Raw genomic sequence first — 9,541 nt, 5'->3', positions numbered from 1 at the left:
ATATCTCATACATATTCATTATGGTTATATATGCTAATATGCCCCACCCCAAATGAAACAGTCAAACTATGCCCATGCATATGAGTTTATCTTGTTGGGAAGACTGGATGGACCGTACAGGTCTTTTTCTGCCGTCACCTACTATTTTACTATGTAAGATGAGTAAGCACTTATACGAAAGTGCAAGAGACTGGATCTAAATACTTGCTTTTCCGCATCCGTGCACAAGGCCAGGCTCAAGCGCTAAGCAGGGATATACTGAATATCTATGGTAATGTAAAGTACCCTGCAGGAAACGCCTAGCCTTACCCCGCCCCGAACCAATTTACTGTAAACACTAGAACAGTATAGATCTTTCTCAATCGCTGTCGTCGGCTGGTTGCCTCTCTCCGCTCCAATCCGAGCGCCGCCACGAGAACACGTGATGCGTCCTGCCCGCCGCTCTGCGGAGAACGGGCCACGTGACGGGACCTGAATCAGCTGTCCTGGTCTGCGCGCGGCTGCCGCCGGCGTCAAAAGGCTGGCGTTGGGGCTGTGAGCACGCGTTTCCCTGGGGTAGGTAAGGCGATCTGTATTTATGTCCTAAATTTGGTTTGAAAATTGTCTCCTGTGTCTCTCACCGCGTCCGAGCGTGTTGGGGTTTTAAGAGCATTGTTAGTGGCCTGGCTGCGACTTGTCTAGTGATGTTAGGCAGAGCTCTTAACTAGGGAGAGTTCGAAATTACTTAATCGCTAGTAATTTGCTCTGCCCTGGTTTATCAGGGGTAGCACAGGGACTCTTGTTGTTTTTTTTTTTAAATTTTTTTGTAGGTCATACCATTTTAATAATAGTTAAAGATAAGTTACATTGAGGGACAGTGGCTATTTTGAGTAGCTATTGAGTAGAACCCGGACATGCTCTACTTTGTCAGAGGGGCACATTAGAGTAATATATGCTTGTTTAGAGAAATCTGGTCAGCAGATAGAGTAGTGCCTCCCCACCCCATATTTCAAGCTCTTTTGTGGCTTATGAATCCCCCCCCCTTCTCTTTAACATAGTAAATGGTAATAGATCTGTCTATCTAGTTTGCCCAACAAAGCAGCCAGAGTTGTGCTTGCATCACTTTTAAGTATCAAGGTCGTTTTAAGCTCTGCCTTTTAATCCATCCTTTTCCTGTGTAGGGATCTTTTTGCTTAGATGTTTTTGTTCACAGCACCTCCACAGGGAGAGTATTCTAGGCACGTGCAACCCTTTCTATAGGAAAATCATAACTTTCTGGCTGTTATTTCTAAGTCTGCCATCTGACCTCAGTTCATGTTCTTTAATTTTATTGCTTCCTCTTAGCTGAAAAAGATTTGTTTGTATATAAACCCTTTTTGAATTATTTAAATATCTGTATCAGGTCTTCCCTGACCTTCCTTTCCTCTATGGTATATAGGTGTTCAGGTCTTTACGTCTGTTCTTATGTGTTTTTTGGTGCAAGGGTGTTCCAAAGTGAGCAAAAAAATATAAAAACTCAAAACATACAAGATCTTCTTAAAAACCAGGTTTATTCGCTAACATTTAATTACAGGATGTGCTGACGTCTGTGACCCAACGCCAGCCAGTGTTTTGACTACAGGCCTTCCTCTGGGGTCTTGTGAGAATGTAGAATCACAAAAGTATATGCATAAAAGTATCTCAAAATGCAGCTTATAAGGTTGAGGGTCATAGATGTTGGCGCATACTGTAATTGCATATTGGAGAATAAAACCTGATTTTTAAGAATCTTGTATGTTTGAGGTTTTTTTTTTTTTGGGGGGGGGGGGGTCACTTTGGCACACCCTTTGGAATCTTCCACTTCTTGTTTGATTCTTGTGGAAGTACTTTTTCCTCCCTCTTTCAACTTTTTGTGCAAACCCCATATTTTTGTTGCTTTTCTTTGAATTGCTTTCAAGTTTTTTTTTTTTTTTTTTTTAAATGTCCTTAGTGAAATACAAACTCCAAAACTAATCGCAATACTTCAAGTGGGGCCTCACCAGTAGCTTGTTTACAGGGTTATCACAGCCTCTTTTCTTCTGATGGTCATTCCTCTCTATGCAACCTAGCATCCTTCTGGCTTTGGCCACTGCCTTGTAAGTAACATTGTTTTTCCACCTTCTTCATACACTGTCACCCCAAAGTCCCTCTCCCGGTCTGTGCATGTCACTCTCACCCCTCTGCATGCTATCCCATACAGTTCCTTAGAATTCTGAAGCTGTAAAAGTGAGATCTCCAGGTGCCAGTCAAACATGTTGATTTAAATCTAGATGGGAGCTTTCCACTTTGGGTTGGGCCCCAAACTCTACATTTGAGGTTGCAACTTGGATGGGCTCGCCATAAATTAATCACTATTCTGCACCTCTAGGGGTCACACTTTTATTTGGTAGTACCACAAAAGCATTGGTAAGTACTGATCTAGTTTTCATCATAGTATTTATTTATTTTATTTTACAGCACTTATATCCCACAATTTCCCACCGCTGGCAGGCTCAATGTGGCTTTAAATTACAAATAAATGGTAAGAGAGAGGCAAGGAGAAAGAAATGGGTTAGTCCATAAGGGCGGTGTTCTGAGATCAGTGAGGTTGGCCAGTATCTGCGGGGTACACTTGCTCAAATAAGCAGGTCTTAAGTGACTTCCTAAAAATCAGGTGATCCTGAGCCGTTTTCAGTGATTTAGGTAGTGCTTTTGTGTGTGTGTTTTGTGATCCGGTTCTAGGCTCTGCCAGTATCCTGAGCATTGACCAGTATAACTAGCTTGGCAGTGGATTAGTGTGACCTTGCCTTTTGTGAGCCAAAGAACAGATCCCAGGTGGAAGGTCACACAGCAAATATTTATTAAAAATATCCTAAGGTGGCCACATTTTCATACAAAGGCTGTGTCAGGGGTAATACTAATAGGGACAGAGTAACAGCAGGGCAGAAGTCTACCATCAGAAAAAAAGATTCTGCTGGTTTATGCTGTGGAGATGCCGTTATTCTGAGGGTAGATTTATGCCCTGCTGTGTGGAAACATTTTGGCTAATGGGGGAGAATTTGCTCTTAATCCCTATTAGTGTTACCCCTGACGCAGCCTTTGTGCGAAACATGTCCATGGATTATCTCTCTATATAAAAGGCAACACCAACGTTCTATGAAGCCTCCAGCCGGAAGTGTGAAGGGGGCGAGATATCCGGTTTCCCTATGAGTGTCTGCCCCGCCCTCTCTGTAACACAGTCAGTGAAGGAAAACAGCAGAGCACGAAATCAAATCGCTGGCTCTGTAACAGTGAAGGACTCAGAGGGGGGAGGGGAGAGAGGCCAGAGGGCAGGGACACACACACTCCCACATGCATACAGAAGAAAACATTGCTAGCCCCCGTTTCAGTTGCATCAGAAACGGGGCTTTTTTTACTAGTTTTTAATAAATGTTTTGCTATGTGACCTTCATCTGGGATTTCTGTTGTTTGGCTTGTGATTGATTTACAGATCCATAGTGCCTCTCTTATGAGTCTTAGCTTTTGTGAACCTCCTTGCTGTTTGTCAGTGGAAAAAAAGAGCACTGCCAGACAGCCTGGTACCAGAGAGAAATCCGAGACTACTTTTGCAGATTTGTCTTCAACCATAGAGATTGGTTTTCAGAGATTCCTAGTTAAACAAAATCAGTGACTAAAGTCGGTGAGCAGTGGCTCATACATTCTGCTGTTTTTCACACTCTAAAACCTCTTCATGTCAAGTGCCATTCTCTCAACTGCTTAGTGAGCTTTGATTCCAAATGGGCTGTTAGCTAATTTGCTTAAAGAGAGCTCTTTGCTACAGGGGGAAATCCATTTTGTGTCCCCAGTGCAGTCTGTGTTGGCAAGTTCTGCAGTGAGTATCTGCTTTCACAGCTGTTCAGTAACACAGAATGGTTCTAGCAGCTACAGGTAGCCTTCTTTTAGGTAAAGTTCCGTCCACGCGTGTCTAAAACCACCTGCTTTCATGTGGGTAGTTACCGGTTGGACAAGACTTTGAATCTTGGCCCTGAGAGTTCTCTCCATGGGCGTAGACTGGGGGGGCGAGGGGGGGCAATGCCCCCCCAAATGACGACGAGGCGCCGCCACGCCAGTAGTTAAAAAAACAAACAAGCAGGCACGTGCTCCTCTCTGCGTCCCGCCCGAAAGGAAATTACTTCAGATGAAGGCGGGACGCAGAGAGGGCAGGGAAGCCAAGCGGACGGAGAGGAGCGTGTCTGTCTACCCCCCTCTCTTCCTCCCTCCCTCCGGCGCAGGCAGCAGTCTTTTTCAGCGTTCCTGGCAGCGGTAGCGATGTACACGCTGCCTTCGGCTCTGCCCTGAAGCCTTCTCTTCAAATTCCTGTTCCCGCATAGGTGGGAACAGGAACTTGAAGAGAAGGCTCCGCTAATATGCTCTGCCCATCCTTTGCCCCCCCCCAAATGAAACAGTCAAACTATGCCTATGGTTCTCTCTTACAGCACATACAATATGTGAGACTTAAAATCAAATAATTCTTGGATACTGTAGTTGGCCAAATATGATTATAGTTTAAAGTTAAAAATAATGATCAGGTTAAAAGCTTGTTTTTGTGCAGAAGTTTAGGTGTTTGTATTCATTAACCAGAAAGTAAGATTCTCATTAATTTATCCTTGAAAGTGATACAATAGGCTTAGTCTAGCAATTGTCTGTACATCATGGTGGGTGGGGGAGGTGAGCAGATCAATCTGCAGTCAAATATCCCTTAACCAGGTGACCCCAAAGTCCTATGATCTTATCTTGTCAGCTGCCTGTCTCAAGAATCATGAGCAGTGTTGCCAAGTGGGTGGTTTTCCGCGACCCGCCGCGGGTAATTTTTGCCCGCGGCGGGTTGCGGTTTTTTGGGCTCCTTTTGGTTCTTTTGGGCGGTTTTAAAAGCGGTTTTTTCGGCCGTGGGGGGCGGGGTTAGTGACATTTTGGGTGGGGTTAGTGATGTTTGGGGCGGGCGGGGGTGATGGCGTGGGGGTGGGGGTGTCAGGGGCGCGGTTTGACTTTGGGCTGGATTTGGGCTCGATTGGGTGGGAAAAAATTTTTCCACCTGGCAACCCTGTTCATGAGATGATGTATCCCTCCACCTAGAATGGAAGCTACAAACCTAAAGGCACAGGTGAGGGGGAATCCACCTGAAGAGTCACTTAAACCTTAAAACAAAGGAAATGAAGCACCAAAAAAGACAAGGGTTCTAAGGGATAGATATAGAACCTTTGATCTTGTCAGCAGGCCAATTGTCTAACATATAACAGACTTGACATGGCCGTGTTTTTGGCATTTGTGCCTGTGTTGGGAGTCAAAACACCTGTCTTGCATGCTAGGGCAGTATTGTCCAGTATATGTAAAGATGTGCTTGCTACAATGGGCGCTTAGCAGCAAAATAAAAAAAAAAAAGAGAACAGCATTGTAAGTCTGTGGGAGGAATCTGGCATCGTTCCTTGACAGGTGTTTTGACTCCTGACACAGGCACACATGCTGAAAACACAGCCGTGTTGAGTCTGTTATGCTAGACAATACAGACCTGCTGACAAGATCAAAGGTTCTATATCCTTTGGAATCCTCATCTTTTTTGGTGCTTCACTTCTGTTGTTTTGCTGTTGCACGTGTGGTTTGGATTTTCTCCTGTCTTGGACTTACAACCCTAACCATCTTACAGGGAAGAGTAGATCCAACTAGCTTTGCAAGTTGGGGTATAACAGCAGTCATTACTTTGTTCCATGTTAACAGAAGCCAGCATGAGTTGCTGTCTGCAGCCTATAGAAGCCAGCACCCCCAGTGTTGAGCAAGCTTTGTGTCTAGGGAGGGGTAACTTTGTTTGCTTCTTCTCCCCTCCCCCCCAAAGTCATTAAACTGTTGGTCCCTTGCTTTGCATCTTGTCAAACTACTGAAGCAAACAAGCTGTATCTCTGAGCAGTCACACCTAGCACGAGTAAGGTAATGCTTCCTAACCACAGATTACAACATGGCTTCTGATTACCTACCAACATCTAGAGAAGGATGGGAGGTGAATCTTAAATGAGTGGGGTGGGGATACAGATGCAAAGGCTTGAAGCTTCTTGTCTACAGACCCCTTACCACAAAGGACTACTTTTGGATCAAGCTGACCCAAAAAAAGAGAAGATCCAGTAATTTGCTTTTTAAAGCAAGATTGGTGTTCATCAATTACCAGCAGCAGCACAAAAGTAGATATTTTTCTTCCTCAGCAAGATGTTGTGGGCAAAAGTAGATGGAATCATTTCTGAGGTATGGCTGAGTCTGCAAACATGTGACTGCAGTTTTGAGATTCACAGCAAAACTAACAAGCACACAAAGATTGAGTGCTGAAAAAATGTTATCACCAGCTAACTAGTTTATTTGTAAAAACACTTCTGTGCAGAATGTGTATGTGCACTAATTTAACTTTTATGTCCTAAAAACACGATCAGTGAGCTAAATCCCTGATCCAGTAAGGTAGTGATGCATATTGTGCTAAAGCATCAATTGCACTAAGTAGAACACACTTTATATATATATATATATATATATATATATATATATATATATATATATACATACTATATTAGTGCATTTAAACAAATTAAACATGTTTTAAAATGTCCTAGAGACTCTGATCTAGTGTGGAACCCCTGAGCCCTCACCCATTCTACACATTAACCCACCAGACTACCCTGGTATCATTAGTCACTGAATACTTGGTGATTGCCATTTCCTTTTGCATGTTACTGGTTGCCATTTTATGTACACTTAGTTTTTGTTTTTTTAGTTAAATCTCCTGACAATACAGTAGTCATCAAATGCATTTACAGCTCTTGTTTTATAATCAGAGCAAAGTTCCCACACTCCTACCCATATAACACAGTAACTTCCAGAAGCTATGGGAATCATAAGTATTATAGGACCTGGATTCTTTCAATCCCTTGGGCCAAGTATTGACGGCCAGTACTACAAAATCATTTAGGGTCCATCCCTTACTACCATCTCTTATCCCCTTATTATCCCAAACCCAGTTAGACAAAGCAACGTTCAATGCATGCTGAGACTAAGTGCCCGTGGGGAGAGAGTATTTGTATAAAGTAGCAATCCCGTAGGAACATAAGCATTGGCATACTGCCCAGCATTCTGTTTCTAATAGTGGCCAATCCAGGTCACAAGTACCTGGTAAGATCCCAAAACAGTACAGTACGTGTTGAGCTACATTTGTGTACACAGTAAAGTCTTGCGTTAAGCTGTGTTAACCGCAGATTTCACTGCAGTTTACTAAACAGCCCTTTAGTTTTACAATGTGGGTATTTTTTAAAGAATTTCAGATGGGATTTGCATACCATTTACATCAGAAATTAACTTTCACTTTAAAAAGTGTGTGAGGGAAATGAGTGCAAAATGTTAGTGCACTTTGAGGTAGATGCACTAAACGTTTTTCATCGTTAAATGAGCCCTCAGGGAAGAATTTCCTATCCTTTCCATGCACTTAAGCCTATTTTCCGACGACAGTAGCAGCTAACGAAAACGGAATGGAGATGAGCAATTAGTGTGAAAACCCCATTGAAACGACATGCACTAACCTTTTCCGATTGCCTTTACGCAGGAAAAAGGCAGGAAAACTAACGAGAGGTCTGGACCTCTCGTTAGGACAGCTCCGTGGCAGGAAAAAGTGCTAAGTGAAAAAATAAACAAACTTTGAGCCAATCCCAGCGCATTAGCAGAGCTAAAAGCGCTGTGATTGGTCCAAAGGACCTCAGAAAACACATAAAAAAATAAAAATAAAAAAAGGATCGGGAGGGGGCAAGGGCGCTCATCAGGAGCGTCCTGTACGGACGGCCTTGCCCCCCGCTGCTCCCCACTTTCCGCCGCTCCCCCCACCCCGAAAAAGCAAACTTCTAGAAGCCCCTGCCCCCCTCCCTTCCTCACTACTCTCACCTCAGCTCCGCCTCCCGACATCCTCCGTCCGTGCCCCGCCCCCTTTTGGGGTCGTCGCCGCCATTCCTCTCCTCCATCGGGCCCCCCTTCCTCTTACCGGGCCCGTGCAGCGCCTCTCTCCTCTGTCCGAAGGCGCTGCACGGGCAAGAAGAAAGCTGAATCAGCTGATGCCTGCCTTCGCGATGGCGCGTCTTTCTTCTGCTGCGCCCGCCCCTGTCTGACGTCAGTAACCTACGTAGGTTACTGACGTCAGACAGGGGCGGGCCCAGGAGGAGAAAGACGCTCTATCGAAGCTAGGCGAAGGCAGGCATCAGCTGATTCAGCTTTCTTCTTGCCCTTGCAGCGCCTTCGGACAGAGGAGAGAGGCGCTGCACGGGCCCGGTAAGAGGAAGGGGGGCCCGATGGAGGAGGGGAATGGCGGCGACGACCCCAAAAGGGGGCGGGGCACGGACGGAGGATGTCGGGAGGCGGAGCTGAGGTGAGAGAGTAGTGAGGAAGGGAGGGGGGCAGGGGCTTCTAGAAGTTTGCTTTTTCGGGGTGGGGGGAGCGGCGGAAAGTGGGGAGGGGGCAGGGGCTGCTAGAATTTTGCTTTTTCGGGGTGGGGGGAGCGGCGGAAAGTGGGGAGCAGCGGGGGGAGGGGGGGCAAGGCCGTCTGTACAGGACGCTCCTGATGAGCGCCCTTGCCCCCTCCCGACCCTTTTTTTTAATTTTTGTTTTTATTTGGGAGCCATGTGCTTGCGATTTGACTGTGTTTTGACTGTTTGTGGCATGCGCAGAGCAGCTAACATAACGCTTGGCTGCTCTGCGCATGATTTGGGGGCCGATTAACGATGTGTATTGTGATTCTTTGATACATTGTACGTTTCACTACCGATTTCAGCATGTGTGACTTTTTTTTTTGGTGCATTTTTCGTTATTTTAAAATCATTAGGGACTTTAACGATTTAGATTTTTTTACGTTTGGTTGCTGCATCTGCCTCTTTAACTCCTCTTTACCACATTAGATGCATGTTAGTATGACCTTAAAATGTGTTCACATCACTGTACAGTAATGCATGTTGAATTATTTTTCATTTTCTGTCTAAAGGAAGTGTTTTTTTTTTTTTCATATCTACACAAAATACTCTATACTGTTAACATGAGAGAACAATTATAGGAAGATAAGAAACAAAGATATTTTTTGGTTTAAGTTTTGATACCTTGTGTCATAATAGAACCCAGATTAGTTTATTTCAAAAGCTATAATAAGCTAACTAGAGCCCCTTTGTCAAGTTGGTGGTTGAGCTGATAGAATACAGGTGGCGAAGAGTCAACACACTGTGCCGTATGAAGTGATTTTTAAGCAAAAGATCTAAACATGCCAAATACAGAGCTGCCAAAATAAATGCAGGGGAAAGTTATTCAGAAATGACAGGGGGAGGAGGAATATTACATTGAAAGAAGTTTTTTTTTTTTTTTTTTTTGTGTGTGGGTTGGTGTGTGTGTTTTTTTTTTTTAAATAAACTTTGTATATCCCTTGGGACACAGTCCATTATTGTAAAGGACTTTGAATGAGGAAAGGCCACTGTGAGGCCTAAGATTAAAAAATGACATGTCTTTGAGTCTGGGAGAATAGAACAGCCTA

The 9,541-nt window shown here is 44.4% G+C and overlaps 1 protein-coding gene across 2 annotated transcripts in view; it reads left to right on the top strand.

Moving 5' to 3' along the window:
- Positions 1 to 451: 451 nt before the first annotated feature.
- The window catches only part of CTSB (cathepsin B), a 69,759-nt gene continuing 60,669 nt past the window's right edge, over positions 452 to 9,541 (top strand). Inside the window, exon 1 of one of the 2 annotated variants that reach the window (XM_030198725.1) lies at positions 452 to 559. The gene's annotated coding sequence lies outside the window, so the exon portion shown is untranslated. The remainder of the gene's footprint in view (positions 560 to 9,541) is intronic. The other variant, XM_030198726.1, reaches the window with a different exon arrangement.

This window comes from Microcaecilia unicolor, chromosome 3 (assembly GCF_901765095.1).
Source record: "Microcaecilia unicolor chromosome 3, aMicUni1.1, whole genome shotgun sequence".
Lineage (NCBI taxonomy): Eukaryota > Metazoa > Chordata > Amphibia > Gymnophiona > Siphonopidae > Microcaecilia > Microcaecilia unicolor.
Note: the sequence above shows the minus strand (reverse complement) of the source record. Positions and strands in the feature narration are given on the sequence as shown.